At 46.9% G+C, this 18,476-nt stretch overlaps 1 pseudogene; it reads right to left on the reverse strand.

Annotated features, from left to right (window-relative positions):
• Positions 1-2,442: 2,442 nt before the first annotated feature.
• Positions 2,443-3,787, reverse strand: LOC116854427 (annotated as a pseudogene).
• Positions 3,788-18,476: the final 14,689 nt, after the last annotated feature.

The raw sequence follows: 18,476 nt of genomic DNA on the forward strand, positions 1-18,476 counted from the left end.
TGGGCCCAATAGAAAATACCAGCAATACCAGCTCTGAGTGTTGGCATGCTTTTTACGGGTCAGGTGCATGCTGCCATTATCCTTCTCTGCCAGTACCCCCACCCTCAAATGCTGCTTCCCATTCATTCCCCAGTCCACAATCACAAAGGACTTCCTCAGGTGAAATGAGACAACCCAGCTGTATTGTGTCAGTGGAGCCAACTGGTGACAGGTATGAAGAACTGGTTTTCTCTTCCTTCCCCACAAGGGACTCATCCCCAAGCTGCACTCCCCACCTTTATTCTGTCACCATTTTCCTCTTCCATTACTAGCATCAACCATTACTTTCACATGAAACCTCTAGCTTTCCTTTCCCTTCTTTTGCTCAGAAACTTCAGAAAACTCTTCCTTTTACCTGCCCCCAACCCTCTCCACCTGTGCTCCATCTGGGCCCAAAACCAAGCTTAATTGAGGCTGATGAACAGACGGGCAACTCTAGGAGCTCCTCTACCTGAAGAACAGAAGAGAAGGGCCATCTGCTCAAAAGTGAAATTGGAATAAAAACATTGCTATCAACCTGGCAAGTTCTTAAAGGTGCCCAGAAGTTCTCCTCAGGAGCACTCCAGAAACTTGTGCCTCTTTTTAACCTTTGAGAGAAACTTTCTCACTAATACCAACACTCATGAGCAGTCACATGCAATTTCTCTTCTTTCTGTTGCTGCTCCTGGAGTTGAGAAACCCTTGTCCGGACTCATCTGGAATCGCTGAGGCCTGCAAATGTGAAGGTAGTGATCTTCCCCCCTACTCTGAATTGCTTCTTGGCACTCATTCTGGTGCACTCTTCACAGGGGAATGGGGAAAACCTTGAGGTTACTGGGGGTTTCTCCCCTCTTTTGCCCCTCCTTCTCTCTCTCTCTCTCTCTCTCTCTCTCTCTCTCTCTCCCCTCCCCATCCATTGCTTTTCCCACTTCCCAATTCAACACCATCAGACCTGGATTCAAATTCTGACAGTATGATTTACGAGGTGTGTGACATGGAGTATATTTCCCTTCTGGGCCTCAGTGTTCTCATCTTTAAAATGGGAGTAGGAACAGTACCAATTTCATAAGGTCATTGTGAAAATGAAATGCATTAATAAATTCAGAAGAGTGTGTGTGTGTGTGTGTGTGTGTGCGCGCACAAGCGAATGTATGTGTCTGTATGTCTTGCATTTATCATCATGGCTGGCACAGAGCAAGCACTCAATAAATGTTAGCTCTTGCTTTTTAGTTCTTTTGTGTCCTTCACCTACACTAGCGTGAGCTTGCCAGCAAACTCGGGAGAATATTCCTGGGCTCCTCAAGTGCCAGACTCATTCTCGCTACTGCCAGAAGATGTGTTAAATCAAGCCACAGCAGAGAAGGAATGAACAAGCTTTCATGGGGTTAAGGAGCCTGCTGTACTTTTCCTAACAGAGATTCACTTAGGTCTTATTTTTCAAGCCATACAACTTCTTCAGGTCAGGTCAACTTTTTCAATTTAAACTTTGAACACACTTTTTTACCCAAAGTAAGGATACATTTTAATTTTCTGAACATAAACAAGGCATGATTACTGAGGATAATATGGGAAAACACAGAAAGGTTCAAAGAAGATGAAAATCACCTGAAATCCCCTCCTTCCAGAGAAAACCACTAATAACATTTGCAATCTTTTCCATATGCATATGTCTGTTCAAAATATATTTGTATCATTTTTTTAATGTTTTTGTTCTATTTTTATGTTTTGCTTTTGTCACTTAACTTATAGAGTGAATACTTCCCAGGATTACATGTTCATAAAAAATGACTATATAATTCATTATGAAAATACGCCATAATCATTAACATAATCTTCATTGTTTCCAATTTTATACAGTTTGCACAACCTTAAAGTGAACATTTTTAATAGAAATTTTTTGTTCTCAGGGTGCCTGGGTGGCTCAGTCTGTTAAGCATCTGCCTTTCGCTCAGGTCATGATCTTAGGGTCCTGGGATGGAGACCTGCATGGGGCTCCCTGCCTAGAGGGGAGTTAGCTTCTCCCTCTCCCCCTCCCCCAGTGCTATGTCTCTCACTTTCTCTTTCTCTTAAATAAGTAAAATCTTAGGGAAAAAAAATTTTTTTTTGTTCTCAATTCTGAGTTTTGGGGAGAAGTGAGTTTCTGGAGCCAGATTTCCAGGGTCAGAAAGGAATGCCTTTCTTAAGGCTGCTGGTAGATACTGCAAAATCCTTCAGAAACGTGGTACCGGTTTATAATCCCAACACCAAGGTCAGAAGGACCCAAAGCCTTATTTTTAGTTTCTGGGTCCTCATGAATAATCCTTGTGACTTCTTTTTTTTTTTTTTTTTTACTTTTTATTTTATTTTTTAAGCTTCTTTGATTTTTAACAATTAAGTTGAAAGCAAGGTCAACAAAATACTTGTTTATAAAGTAAAAATTCAGTTTATTCATCTGTTTATAACACAGTACACAAGAGGCAAAGTGTTTCACATCATAGATTTCACTTCCAACTCCTTGGAATGTTCATTTCTTTGGCTAAAAAGAGAGACTAGACATGAGAGGCAGGCAATGCTTAGGCAACTGCAATAAGGATGCGGAGCGGGTGATACTAATGCCATCCCTGTGGAGACGGGCACAAGGGGACTATTAGTCATAAGCTATTTTCTAGAATTGTTAGCTGGAAACAAAGGAGCACCACTCCTGGATGCTTAAACGTTGTGGGCCTCAGTCATCCCCACCACACAGGTACAGCAGCGCTTTCTGGTAGTCGCCCTTCGTGTCTTGCTGGATGTAGTAATACAGGGACTTGCCATACTTTCTCTTGAATTCAGACCTAATTTTCAACATGTCCACTTCACTGCGAGAGACCATGATTCTTATCAGAACTTTATCACGAGTCCCCTTGCCCTTCATGGAGTCGTACAGCCGGTCAGCAAAATACAGGGGCTTATTCTGAATGCACTGGACCAGGTTTAGGAAAGCATTTTCCAGGTCTCCTTTGACCTCCTTCTTGATGCTCTCCAACATGTCATAAGGGCTGTAGCTCTTGTACCTATCAAATACTTTCTGGAGGTGACACACACTCCGCTCAGTCATGATGCTGATCCACTTAGGTACATCAGTTCCTTTCCTCTTCACTCCGGCATCATAGAGATCCCGGGCATCTTGGTCAATCAGTTCATAATCAATGACAGAGCCATCCTCTGCTCTTCTACCCTTTGCAAGGGCAACCATCAGCTTGCGGAAGTCACCAGATGTGTCAGAAACGATGTCCTTCTCCAGATCAGTCTTGTACATTTCCTTGTAGACTCTGTTAATTTCCTGAAGCTCTTGGTTGGTCCTTGAGCAGATGATCTCAATGAGGGAGTCCTCATCAGTCCCCAGTCCCTTCATGGAGGCTTTCAGCTCAGAAGCGTCATACTGAGCAGGTGTTTTTAATAGGCCCAAAATCACTGTCTCCAGGTGGCCGGACAAGGCTGATTTCAGCGCTGATGCAAGTTCCTTTTTGGTCCTTCTCTGGTAGGCGAAGGCAATATCCTGTCCCTGTTCATTGCTGCGGTTGGTCAAAATGTTGACAATGGTGACCTCATCCACACCTTTGGTCTTGATGGCCGTTTCAATGTTCAGAGCATCACGCTCAGCATCAAAATTGGTGTATGCTTTGACCCATATGCACTTGGGGGCGTGGAGTGATCACCCTCCAAGCTGAGCTTGCAGAGAATTTCGTGAACAGTAGACATTTTGAAGGAAGCTGGGCCCAGCGCCGAGAGCAGCAAGCGTCCCCAGTTGTAGAGCCAATCCTTGTGACTTCTAAGGAAAGGTAGTGAAGGGTTACTTACCAGAGCCCTGGAGAGGGATGGGCACAGCTTCCCGCTGCTTGCTTGCTTGCTTCAAGAGAAGCTCAGGTGTATTATAGAGGCGTCCTGCTTGCAACAGCTCCGACGGCCTGATGCTACCCTGAATTTCTCCATCTTTTTAGTGAACGTCCAAGGCACCTGCACACAGAACAGCAGCGTGACAGCCACCATCACCTATCTAACTATCTCAGCCTTCACTGTTGCCTCCCTAACACTAAGCACCAAGTGGGAACTCTTGCTCACTTGTTTCCCCGCTCACTTCTCCCCGCTACCCTGTCAGCTCCACGCGCGGCCATCTTATCTTGCGCGGCACCGTAGGCCCCGCCCCCCGGCGGTCTGCGTGCAGAACACGTGCCCCGCTCACGCAGCTGAGCCAACGTTTTGTTCTTCGTAAAGCCTTTTATGCCACACGTGCCCGCCGGGTGCTTTTTTTTTTTTTTTAATTTAGATATAGATACTTTATTTACAAATATTTAGATTAATAGCATGTTGTTACATCAAATTAAGAGTACAGCAGTCCAAATAAGTCCTGTCGCAAAAGCAAGAAAACCCACTATAACTAACTTTGGGAATCGAGGTATTGTACTTAACTTTGATCGCTACCTTATATCCCTTATGTATCTTAGGAACCACCCCTCCCACAGGTTTACAAGTGTTGTTTTGGGGTACAAAACAGATGAAAAATGTTAGTACTGATTTATAGCCACTTATCCGATCACCAAGCAGGATGGAGTTTCTTGACTGGCACAGACTATTTTGTCCTCTGCTGTTCACAACCTGCCCAGGTGTTGAAAGTTACTGGAAGCAGGCATTAGCCCTACCGCTGCTCCACTGGCCCAGATTACTGGGTTGGAACTCGGTGCGGGATTAGAAAATCGTATTAACCTGGGGGGCTCCTGGGGGGCTCAGTTGGTTAAGCCGCTGCCTTCCGCTCAGGTGATGATTCCAGGGTCCTGGAATCAAGCCCCACATCAGGCTCCCTGCTTAGCAGGGAGTCTGCTTCTCTCTCTCCCGCTGCCTGCTGCTCTGCTTACTTGTGCTCTCTGTCAAATAAATAAATAAAATATTTTAAAAATAAAAAAAGAAAGAAAGAAAAGAAAAAAAAGAAAGTCATATTGACCTGGGAGTCATCTCTGGGGTTGCAAATCTAGTGGGAGATTTTAGCCGTTAGGTTTGACATGCTGAGATGTTCCCACCCCCATGAAGCTAGTGCAAACTGTTGAGATAATCAGTTTGCCTTCAGGTAAAGTTTGAAGCTCCCAATGAAATGTACCCCAGCCCTCTCACTAGTTGTAGGACTTTGGATAAGTTACTTAACCCTGACAATGTTCAGTTTCCTCATCGCTAAAACAGATCCTAACAGGTATCTTCCTCATATCTTCATCTTCATCTTCAGGAAGACTAATGAACAAATACATGTAAAGCTCTTGAAATAGTGCCTCACACGCTGAGGACCAGTGTAAAAATCACTATCATTGTTATTGGTGTCCCATGGCCATCATCCTTTAACAATGAGATCCTCTTCAACTCTGTCTCCCTCAGCCCTGCCCTTACCTCTACCCATGCCTCCTTCTCACATCTCAGTCATTCAACAGTAAGTACCTCTCGAGCACCAGCTACTGTGCCAAGGGCTGAGGACATAATTTACCTTTCTTTTGGAATCTAGTACAGGTGACAGACAAGAAGCCAAGCAGTTGCACCTGCCCAATAAGAGCTAGGATGGGGGTAGAGATGCCTTTGGGGGCACCTGACCCAGGCTCAGCATGCCATAAAAGCTTTCCCAAATAGAAAGACTTAGAAGATGAGCTGAGATGAGACATCTGTGGGGTCACAGGAGACGAATGTGAAAAAGAGAATTATAGAAAGAGAGCAGAGCACATAGAAGAGCCTGGAGACAAGAGAGAAGGAAAGTCCAGAGCAGTAAGAAGAGCTTCTCAGGACAGGGAAAATTGGCATGCTGGGAGGGGCACAGAATTCTGAGGGAAGAGGATGATGAACCCAGCGGGGCCAGATCATCTTAAGGGGCTTGAGGTCAGTAGGGAACACTTGAAGGATCTTCAGCAAGGTAGTGAGGTGGTCATATTTCCATTTTAAAACATTTCTCCAGCTGTTGAGTGCAGACTGGATTGCACGACGTTAAGGTCGGGCCACAGAGACCAGTTAGGAGGCACAAGACGCACGTGGGATGGTGACAAGATCCAGGAAGTCAGCGGGAACTGGGGATGGAGAGAAATGGGTAGATATGTGAGATTTTTGGGGGGAGAGCAAGCCAGTGTGGTAAGGGACTGGATAGTGGTCCTGAGGAGTCAAGACCGCCCCCCCCAGTTCCTGACCTGGCCCTGAATCCTTCAGCCCCTCTGGGTTCGCCTTCCTGTTTGCCGCCTCCGCTGCTCCCACAATCCCCCAGCCTGGCAGTCAGACTCTTCCCCAGATACCATCCTAAACTAGTCCTCTGTCTTCCCCCAAAGTCACTGGGCTTCCTCATCATTGGATTACTCACCGGGAAACACAGTGGCACCCACCCCATTTCTCACTCAAGCAGCAGCCCTGCCCTCCATCCCTCCGCCCAGACGGGCTTCCCGGCACAGCGCTGCTCATCCTTCCAGCCTGTTCTGATAGCACCTGCTCACAGGGGACACCCCTGTGCCCCCCGTTATTCTCTCTCATGGTACTGACAATCAGCACGCATCTGTTGTGGTGTGCCTAGCCCCAACCCCCGACATGCACTTTGAATGTCAGATCCTGATGCCTGTTTTCCATCATCTCCCAGATACCTAGCACTTGCCCGGCACACTCTGGTGCTCAGTAAATATTTGTGGGATGAGGAATGAGTGAAGGAAACACAATTTGTCTCCAGCCTTGGTTGGGGCAATTCCCTTCACAATCCAACCCTTGTGCTCATCTCCAGCTGCATCCCCAACCTTACTTCCACATGCACATACCCTGCCTTGCATGTATGGATGTGCGGGCACATACACACACATCACACACACACACCTACACAATTTAGGCTACACAATGCCAGCCTGACTACAGCTCCTTAAGTACCAAGCCTGTGCACACGCGGTTTCCCCTACGGCCCTCCAACAGTCCAGTCAACTCCGATCCATCCTTAAAGCCCAGCCCAGAGAATACCAATTTCAGGAAGCCTTTCCTCACCACCCCGTCCCAGCTACATTATTCTCCCCTTTCCTCTCTGCTCCCTCTGTACTTCATGATCATTGCACTACACGTTGTATCTGAATTCTCTGCACTTCTCCCCTGCTAGACTCAACGGAGGGCAGGCTCTATCTTTCAACTCGGGACCACCAGATCTTGCTTTCTGAAAGAGTACTACACTTGTTAGACAGGTTACCTGCCCCTTCCTCTCCCTCCTGAAAGACCTGCCCCACCCTCTCAAGGCCTTGGCACCAGCAGCCTCTCTGCTTTTAGACATGGTGCTGACTGTGGATTTGGTCTGCCTTGTCCATGCCCTTTGACAGCCAAGGGCTAGTGGCAAATCACAATTCCCCCATTCCCTTCATCCCCAACATTTTCCTACAGATAAAAGCAAATACAAAAAATGCACATAGCAAACAAGAAGCTAGGTACAATGGCTTCCTCTGAGAGGGGACCTGGGTGTGAGGAGAGAAGGACAGTTGGGTAAATAAATGCCTTTTGCTGAATTTTACTACAGAAATATCTTAGTTTTTCAGCTACATTGTAATAATAAAGCTGTTCCTAAACAAAAGGTGCGACAAGGGCAGAAGGTCTTGAGAAGACAAAGGCATCATAGGTCAGGGACCTCAAGGAGTGTGTGGTGCTTGTTGATGTCATCCGGGTCCCCCTCATCCACACCCTTGAGCCTCCTCCATCGCTGGATGAACAAACAGAGACATCCCCACGCCCTGACACCACCACCACCACCACCACCACCACCACCAAACAAACAAAAAAAAAAAAAAAAAAAGGAGAATTGTACTGTCCTCTGAATCTACCTGACCCAAGAGTTACAGATACTGTCCTACCAGGCAGGAGAGAAAGCTCACACACGCATAAGGAATGTGCCCTGAGGACTGGGTATCCTCAACCACTGTGTCCCAGCCCCCACACCCCAAACCCCCCACCCCATCCCCAGGGAAGAGGCCCATACACCTTTAGGGGCCTCTTGGGACTGCAGAGGTGTGCACAGCTCTGGATACAATTGTGAGTGGAGAAAAGCTTAAGGATTTTTTGCTCTGACCTTAGCTTCAATTGGTTAGTGTCTCTGGGACTTGTCCACCCATCCCAACCTCTGCCCATGGAGGACCCAAAGCCAGACAGGCCCAGTTCCCGGCCAGCAGAGGGACCTGGAACATACAGTCCTTTCATCAGAGCAGCAAGTCTAGGGGCCACTTGTACCCAACACCACCTCTTCTCCCAGGGAAAAGCGGCTCCATTGTCTGCAAGTCTGAAGGAAGGAGACTCCTTCCTGAGCTGCAAAACGGGGTGCCTTGTTTGTTTTATCCGCACCCCTTAATGGGCCTTGCTGTTGAGCAGGCCTGCGTTGAGCCTACCTTTGGCCACTCTGTCTCTTCATAATTATGCACAAGGCGAAGAAAAACAACAACTGTAACTCAACACTTGGCGATTCAACTTGGCCACCCTAAATAACAGTCAGCCTGGGAATAAAACATCCTGCAACAATGCAGGCCCGATGGCTATTAGGGTGATTTACTCTAGACCACATGAAGTTCAGCGGCCGGGAAAGAGGGCCAAGCCTGAAATGGTCTTTCACGCTCTGTCGTAAATTCAGATCACGGCTTCAAAGGTGGTGCCAAAGTATTGGTAACCCAAAGTCAAGGGGCATAGGTTTTGTTTTCCAGGGCAAAGGGACACCGTCAATGATGGGAGAGCTCTGTGGAGGTGACCCAGGGATGGGTTCCCGGCCACCTCTCCCCTCGCTGTGTCCCTTTGGCCGGAGGAAGGGGCATAAAAGGTGTCAGTGGCCCCAATGCTCCGTAAATCACTGGGTGTGAACTCAGCCAGGCTGGGTGATGGCCTTCAGGACCCTTTCTCCTAGAGGCCAAGCCCTGTAGGCCCCATACTCAGTGACCTCATGGATGGGTCACCCGAAGTGTGAGACCAGACAGCCTGTTCAGTCACCAGAAGGGACCTCTTCCAGGGTTAGGGAGAGGTGACAGAAGAGTCCTCAAACATCCCGCCCTAAAGAAATGGCCTCCACTGTCTCTCTGGATGGGAATTTTTTTCAGAGAGCTCTCAGGAAAACACTACATGCCTACATGGACAACTTCATGCTCTCCAACATTCACTGAGCTAGGCTTTAGGTCAGGAATAGTGTTACTGAAAGAAAGAAAAATTTTGTTTCAGAACCAAAAAGACCAATGGGAAAATGTAGACATACTTCATGAGAAATAAGTGCTAAGGTCGTTCAACAGTAACAGCTCCCATCTATTAAGGGAATGCTTTGCACAGTATTGACTTTGAGAGGTAAACAGGATTACAACTGCCATTTACAAGAAACTGAGGTCAAGAACCCCACCCACAATTTCACAGCTAGCTGCACTGAGGCGTTTACATGGACGTTGCCACATTTAATTTATATTTAAAAATTTAGAATTGGGGGTGGTGCATTTACAGTTAGTGAGTCATTTTGAGCATAAAAAACCCCCAAGTGTTTTAACCATTTTTATGCATTTATTTTATTTTATTGGACATAGCAAAGAAACAGGTTGGCGCAACCTCCATCTTAAGACAGATATTTATTAACTGGGGAGAGTAACAAATCACCTGGCGACCCAAGGGGGCCCAGTGGTTCAGGAGACCTGGGGTCCAATCCCACCATGGCATTCGCTTGCTGTGTGGTCTCAGCCATCTTCCTCTCCCTTTCTGTGCCTCAGCTCATCTTCAGGCTCCCTCAAACAGTTCTGGAGTTGGAGTTTTCATCAGTACTCTGGGAACAGAGCCTGCCACCCAACACCCCAGCTGGAGCAGGTAAAAATTTTAGGCCCCTTTATTCTTGCCTTACTGCTCTGGTCAAGCTAGATTGGTATTATATTGGAACTATAGAAAAGTCTCGAGTTTATGTAGCACAAGCTTCTGCCACTGACATGGCCATAATGGCCCAGTCCAGGGGATACCAAATAGGTTTTGTTTTGTTTGCATTTTATCCAGGCAGGGGATAGAAATCACATCAGTTATTTTCATAGACAGAATTTAATATAAAGCATCATGAATTATGTAGCCAAAATTCTAAAAAAGAATTCTATTATGGCAGTAGCAACTGTAAGCAGCAGCTACCACCCCTACGGTCAAGGCCTGAAGGGAATTATTAAAACACAAAAGCTCGGATGAGGAGCCCACAGAGACAAAACTCCGACCCCTGAGGAGGGGGCTGGCAGGGGGCGCCCAAGCCTCTTGAACATCTCCATATGCCCACACTCAGCATGTCCCATAGTGAACTCTTCACCTTCCTTCTTCTCCTGATGTTGACCACAGTCTGCCCTCTCTAGCCTAGTGAATGTGACGTCCACCTCTAGTCATTCCAGAGAGCTCCTTCCCTCTTGGTCCTCACACCCGGTTGATCAGGAGGTCATGTGATTGAACGCCCTGGTGCCCCATGCCCCTGTAGCCCTTCTCTCCAGGCACCTTGGAGCCACCATTGTTTCTCAAGAGGACAACCAAATTATCTTACAAACTCCTTTCCCTGCCCTTCCAGCTTACCCCCTTCAATTCCAGCCTTCAGTGCCTAAAACCAATCTGAAGGTATGACAGTTCCCTATTCAGGAGCTCACTATGACCCCTCTCTAGAGCTGGAAGTTTGGCAGGACACACGGCTCTCCATGAGCTGGAGATAATAACACCCTGAAATATAGCTTTAACCAGTCACTCTCCATCCTGCCTGCTGCTACTCGTGCTTTCCAGTCCCTGCTGTCCATGGCACCATTTTTTTTTTTCTGTTTGCACCTGGTAAGTCAGGCCTATTTTTACAAGTCTGTTTCTAGGTCCTCCTCAGTGAAGCCCTCTTGGATTCCCAACCTCTTTAATCAGATTTAGTAAGTTCTTCCTTGAGGCAACTTCTGGCATCTTTTAAAGCATCCCTCTCTGGAGATGTTATATTAATATCACCAAAGTAGACTTCAAGACAGAGAATACTGCAAGGAAGACATTTCATAATTAATAAAGGGGACAAGTCTTCAGTATGCTAATCATGAGTGGGTAAGTTCCTAATAATAGAACTTCAAAAGCCATGAAGCAAAACCAAAAGAGATAAAGGGGGAAAAAGACAAATCCACAATAGTAGTTAGATATTTTAATACTTGGAATTTGCTAGAACAAGTAGACAAAAAGTCATAAGGACACAGAACACAGAAGCAACCATATCAAGTGCTCTGACAACCAATTTGAAACATTTGCAGTTTCTTACAAAATTAAACATCTACCCTTTGATCCAACAATTTCTCTCCTATGTATTTACTCAAGGTAAATGAAAACATATGACCACAAAAAGACTTGTTCACAAATGCTTATCACTCTTTTTTCAGCCCTAAACTAGAAACAACCCAGAAGTCCATCAACAGATGAACGGGCTAACAAATTGTAGTTCATCAATAACCAGAATATACTCAACAATAGAGAGGGAAAACACAAGGCACACATTAACATGGATGGCTTTTTTTAAAAGATTTTATTTTTAAGTAATCGCTACACATAATGTGGGCTCAAACTAACCACTCCAAGATCAAGAGTCCCATGCTCCACCAACTGAGCCAGCCAGGCATTCCAACACGGATGGCCCTTTAAAAACGTTTTACTGAGCAAAAGAAGTCAGATCAAAAGATACTGCATGCTATCCTTTAGACAAAGTTCTGAGAACAAGCAAAACTAATCTACAGTGACGGAAAACATATGAGAGGTTGGCTGGAAGAGGGATTGGCTCCAGCTGACAGGAGGAAACTTCCTAAGGTGATAGAAATATTGTATTTTTTTGTTGTTGTTGTGATGATGGTTACACAAATGTATACATTTGACAAAGCTAACTGACCTGTTTACTATAAAAATGTATGCAATTTAATATATGTAAATTATACCTCAAAAATGTTGACTATTAGGGAAAAAAAAATAGAGACTGTGAACATAAATGGTCTGGCCACAGCAGAACACAGTGCAGTGCTTTCTCAAGAAGTTCAACATGGAATTACCACGTGACCCAGCAATTCCACTCCTAGGTATGTACCCAGAAGAACTGGAAACAGGTACTGAGACAAACACGTACACAGGCATGTCCATAGTCTCGCCATTCACAGTAGCCAAAGATGGGAACAGCCCAAATGTCCACCATCAGGTGGCAGTGACAGTTTCATGGTTTCAAGACTGTTGCATTTGTATACTTTAAATATGTGCCATTTATGGTATGTGAATGATTCTTCAATACAGCTGTCAAAATAACACACACATAACAAATGTTTGAAATCTGCCCAGAGTCAGCATTTCCATACAGAATTTCTTGCAGCAGGTGTTTTCCTGGTCGCTTCTTCTCCCTGTTGCATAGAGACTGGGATGGGGCCGGAATGACCATGGTCAAAGGGACATCAGGCTCCATCCCATCCCCATGCGGCCCACTGTGGGCTCCAGGGCCTTTCCAGCTCTCTCCCCCACAGATTGCCTGCAGATTCCCTGGGAGGGAGAAGCTGACTCCCAACCCCTACATACATACGCCCCCACTTTCTGCCCTTCTCAGTGTGGACCCCCTTCTCCTGCTCTAGGTCGTTCTCTTACATTCCTAGGCTGAGGACAGCACCTCCAGGGCCCTCCCTGGTCCCTGAAACTCCAATCCAGCCCCCTCTGTAAGTTCCTTCCAGGATGTCCCCTGCTGTCCCTGCAAAGAGATTGAAGCAGTTTGGCTCTGCTTAAAGCTTCTGTTTGCAGGAAGGACTTTGTCACACATGCTAATGAATGGCCTGCCTGACTGAGCAGACACAGAGGCAGAAGAAGTGGGGTGGCCTCTAATGAATTCTTCCTGGCTGTTGCACTGATAAGATGACAAACAGATGAGTGGGGCCTCTCCTCCTCTCTGCCAGACTTAGGCATCACCTTCCCCGGCAGCTAAGCTCTCAGGCCTGTGTGCTTCTAGGAGTTCGTGGCCTGGGTCAAGGCAGGGATGGATGTGTGGGCAGTGGGAGCACGTCAGCAGATGGGGCTGGAGGCAGGCAGGGCCCAACCCCAGCCGATTCCCCCACTGTGTCCCACTTTTGGGCTCCTAAACCAAGACCCAGGCATAGCTGAGCAACTTACCCAATGGTTTCAATACTGCAAAAAAAGCCTCTTCTTCCTTCATTCTTAATGGATTTTTTCCTCTTTACAAGAGTAGTTCTTATGTATTGTACAGCATTCTGCAAATGAAGAAAACACAGAAGGGCCACCTGGCTGGCTCAGTTGGTGGACTGTCAGTGCAACACCTGATCTCGGGGTTGTGAGTTCAAGTCCCACATTGGGTGTAGAGATTACTTAAGAAAATAAAATCTTAAAAAAAGAAGAAGAAAGAAAGAAAGAAAGAAAGAAAGAAAGAAAGAAAGAAAGAAAGAAAGAAAGAAAGAGGAAGGAAGGAAGGAAGGAAGGAAGGAAGGAAGGAAGAAAACACGGAAGAAAATGAAATCACTGTGATGTGATTCTATCGCCCAGAGATCATCATGTTCGTTTTGCTTTCCTTTCTTCCTTCCTTCTTAATGCATATGTTTCTAAAATCATAAGCGGAATCATAATAAAGATGGTAAAATTTACCGAGCAAGTGTTTACTATGACTAGGCTATACTGAGCACTTCACATGGATCATCTCCTTTAATTTTCCCAATAACTCTGAGTGATGATATAATTATTACCCCCATTTACAGAGTAGTTAAAGCTTAAAGAAGATAAGTCACTTGTCCAATGTTATATAGCAACAAAATGGTGGGGCTGGGATTCCTGCCTGGGAGATCTGTTTCTGGAACCATATATGTCACACTTTGAAACTGACCAACTATCCTGAAAACCTCTTTCTGAGTCCTTACTCTTCTGTCTCATTTTTGATGACTGCATAGTAGTCTATCGTTCAGATGTACGGTAATTTCCCCAAGTCCCTATCATAGGACATTTGATTGTTTTCAATGTTTTCCATAATACATTCTCCAGTGAGCATCCCTCTAGTTAAATATTTGCTCAAAAACTAAAATTAGAATTTTGAGGTCAAAGCATGTGGGTAATTTTAAGGCTTTTGGCACATGTTGCCAAGATTGTCCTCCAAAAGTAATGACCAAATTATACTTCCTACATCCTTATCCACACTGGACTACAAAGTGATTAGAGGCAGCTCAAATTCTGCCACATGAATAATAAAATTTAGATTAATTAGGGGCTCAGGGTAGCCTAATCTTTTCCAGTGGAAATTCCATCTTCCCAGAGCAGAGGAGCTGGAGCCAGATGTGGGGCAGGGAGGATTCTAGCGCCAAGAGCTCAAGACCAACTTCGTTTAATTGAATCAGCTGAGTAATTTCTAAGTTTCTCAGAAATGCCTGCTCACCGGTTGTCACAGAATAGCCACGGTCCCGAAGGAGTATTGTGTGTGCAGTGTCCACGAGGCCCTTGGCTGCTGAGTCCAGATGGCAGCAGCCCTGAGCAGGGGGAGGATGGACACCCGGGACTCAGGACTCAAAGGTTCTTATCCCAGTCCTGGTATCGCTTCTGAGCATGAACAAGACATGATTAAGCTTCGTTTCCTTCATCTGCTAATGCTGGGAGTGCTAACGCCTGGAGCTCCCACCCTCCACCCCCGCGGGCCCCTGTAGCCCAGAATAGGACAAGTCCTTGCCCCCATGGTCCCACACTCCCACCCTTCAAACCTCTCCCTACAGGAAGGGCCTGATTCCTTTGAAGGGTTTGCCTGATTTTAAGGGCTTGTCAGATCCACACAGGATCATTAATCACATCTGCAAAGTCCTTTCTGTCCCATAATGCATCCTAATCACAAGGCAAGCCTACCAGTCACAAATCGTCCCTCACTCAGGAGGGGGGGACTGTATAACACACATACAACCAGGGTGGGAATCTGAAGGCCATCTCAGAACTCTGCCTACAACGGCCACTGTGTGGACAAGAGAGGAAATGATAAATGAAGGAACGCATACATGAAGGGCTCACTTGTGCAGATGGAAGGGAAGAGAATGGTCTAAACGGACACTAACCTCAGGATGTACCCTAGAAATCTGAGTTGGACAGACTGCCGGCTCACTTCCCTCTTCAAGGAGCAAGGCTACCAGGATGGCTACCAGGATGGCTAACTCTCTGCAGAGGGTTAGCTTACATAGAAGGCGAACGTGTGATCTGTTCCCTTAAGTTTGGAGCAGGGATAAGTGATAATAATCCAGACAGCTATAAAGACGAAAAGGCCATACTTTCTTTGTAAGGCAGCAAACTTTGATTCCAAACTCCATTTTCCACTTCCTTTTCCTTCTCCCACCTTGTGGGTGTTTTTACTGTCCCCTCAGAGGAGCGTCCTCTCACAGAGACCCACTCTGCCTGCTTGGAGAACCCACCTGAGAAAGGAACATACATTCACCCAGCCATTAAAGACAATCCAGGAAACCGCCACCAACCCACACAGAGCTGGTCCACGAAGAGAGGCAGGGCCCTCAGCGCCATTAACCCTGGGTCTCCTCTTTGTAGACAGTAACATCACCCTAATCCATGACCACGTTACTCCCAAGTACTCACACGGGTCTGGAGGGTTGGACAGGGGCTAAGCCACCAGAAAGAATATCCTCAAGGGGAGAGGTTAAGCCAGCCTCCACAATCGGTGCTTTTTTGGCCCAAATTGATGAACCCTGAGACCAACCAGGGGCTAACCAACCAGGGTGACTCCCCCATGTGTAACTCAGGGTGGGTTCCTCATCTGGGGGCTGAGAGAGGTGGCTGTCCTGGCCAGCACTGGGGACCACTCCACTTCATCCAGCCTTACGCAGGCTATCATTACGCAGGAGCCTCACCTCTTTCTGAGAAGCCTTTTGGCTGAAACGTGTACTCACTCATTCAACAGTGTTTTCTGAAGACCTCTAATGGGCCAGGTACTTCATGCTGGGCGCCAGTGGTTTAACATCGTTTAAAAAAAAAAAAAAAATCCTTGTCCTCAAGGACCTTATATTTGGTGAGGAAGACAGGTTGTTAACAAGATAACTAAGTAAATAATAGAACTTAATAAGTGGTGGTAAAGCGGTCTGGAAAAAAACAAAGCTGGGAAAGGGGAGAGGGAAGGCCCAGGGGAGGCCCCGGGAGGAAGGAAGCAATTTTAAATAGGGTAGGCAGGAAGGCCTCCCCGAAAAGGTGACATGTGAGCCAAGTGAGGCCGTAAAGGTGAGAAAGGAGTGAGTCTGCTGGATATTTGAGTAGCTGCAAGTGCGAAAGCCTGAGGCAGCAGCCAGGCTGCCAAACAGCAAGGGGGCAGATGCACATGGGGCTAGGAGGGAAGAAACAGGAGCCGGGACAGAGCAGCCAGGGGGCTGACCTCCAAAGCTCAGGGGGCCTCCACAGACGCTGTCGCACCTCTCTTTGGCTTTCATTCAGAGTGAAATGGGGGCCCTGGCAGGGTTCTGAGGAGAGGAGTGCCATGACCCTACTTGCATTTTTAAGGGTTTCTTCTGGTCCCTGTGTGGAAAACAAGCGATGGGGGTTGGCAGGGGTGGGGCTGCCTCCCCGGGCCAGGAACATCAGGTCTGGCCAAAGGGGCCTTGGATCAGTGGATCAGTGGAGACACTGGCCCCAATAAGCAGATCTGGCGTCAGCGAATTGAATGTCTGGGTCTGAGGCCAGCTGAGGGTCTGCGAAAACCATAAAGCAGGAAGGAGATGAAGGGACATGCTTACCAGGACCTCAGGAGGCTGGATGGTGGCTAATGGATCAACCAAGTAGAAGGGAGAAGCAGGTGAGATTAGCAATCTAGCTGGCCAGCAAGCCAGTAAAGCTCACTTCAGCAGTCTGTCCTTCCAGCAGATAGCATCTGGCCCCTCCCCAAACACTGTTTTGTTTTGGGGTTTTTTTTCCCATTCACCAGATGCTTACTGAGTCCCAACAGTGTAGCAGGCACCTTGAACGCAAAGCAATAAATCAGACAATCAAGTGCCCTCGGCTTAGTTGGAAAGACAGTCAAGTGATCTTATAAATAAGAAATAAAATACTTAGGGGTTGTAGCAAGTGCTGACAAAGATACAGTGTTGAGATGAAATAACTGAGAAGGTCTCCTTCTCGGGGCTGATTGTTCAGGTGAGGAAGAAGAGTATTCCAGGCAGACAAGACAGCATGTGCAAAGGCCCTGGGCAGGGAGGGGGGGGCAATCCACATTGTCTCTGGGAACCAGAGGGAAAACTCCATGGGTCAGAGCGTTAAGGGTGGGCCTGGGTGCTTCCTGCCCAGGTGGTCCCCGACTGACTGTGAAGAGCTGGGGACAGCTCTTCTGGCTGCAGCTGCCAGGGTGCTGGGTGGGGGTAGGGCAGTTGCAGGTAGGTCTTGAGCACCAACCATGCTCACTACCCACAGAGACCCCAGAAAAGAGCTGCCAGCACCAGCAGTTATTAGGCCGACTCAGAACGAGCAACAGAGGGAACCAGGGCCCATTGCTAAATGGTCCAAGCATTTTAATAGGCTCGTACCTAAAAGTGCGACAGAAAGTGTAAGAGACTGCTTACTGTTCTTGATCCCATGAGAGTCGCATTTCTGCTCAAAAACAGAGAAAGAAGAGAGTAAAAACACTGTATTCTTTCCAGGTAGATCTGCAAATTAAGGAATACTGTGCCTATATTTTTAGCTCCAGTTTTGAGTGAAAACAGAAAAGGGAAAAATGAAATCCATGGGAATGCATTTGCCTAACACTGTTGTCAAATCATGTAATATTCCAGTTTGTTCCCAGCTAGCATAAAACATATATAACTAGATATAGGATATCCCTCAGGGAGAACTGACCCTTCCTGACTTGTTCTCCCAGGCTTTCCTTCTGGGACACGTGGAAAGTGCCAGACAGGCCCCCACTGCGGCCTGGCCCCCCAGTGCTGGGACTGCATAGCCCCTCCTCCAACCAGGCTGCAAACACCCCCATTTGCATAGCAGCTCCCCAGGCCTCTCTTCTCTTCCTTCTTCTCACTTGACCCTTTGCCTCCCCTGAAGCTCACAAAACCGTTTCATTTCATTGTGTTTTCATTCACGCAGGAAGCCCACCCTGTTCATTAAGATGGAAGTCCGAGATAACAAAGCTGCTCTCCGTCCTGTTTGTTTGTTTTAAGAATGAAAGCTATTTCCTCAAAATCCAATTTTTATGTCTCTTTTTTAAACGTCTCATTTTCCCTTTCTAGTTCTCTCTCTCTCTCTCTCTCCCCGGCCTACATCATGCTCTGTGCCCTTTCGAGTTACTGCCTGAAGAGCTTTTAAAAAAACAAAGCCGCAAAGCCTTGCTCTCTGTCCCTTGGCTCTCTGGCCCCATGGCTTCTCTCCCGGCTCCCTCTCTGGCCAGTCCACCTCTGGCTCATCCCCCTCCTCCTGAGGTCTCAGCACCTCCCCCCCAGTGACATCATTCTCTCCCTCCCAACCTGTCTCCACAAGCTAAGCTCTCCTGAGAAGATGAT

This window comes from Lontra canadensis, unplaced genomic scaffold (assembly GCF_010015895.1).
Source record: "Lontra canadensis isolate GAN:19392208 unplaced genomic scaffold, GSC_riverotter_1.0 scaffold3, whole genome shotgun sequence".
Classification (NCBI taxonomy): Eukaryota; Metazoa; Chordata; class Mammalia; order Carnivora; family Mustelidae; genus Lontra; species Lontra canadensis.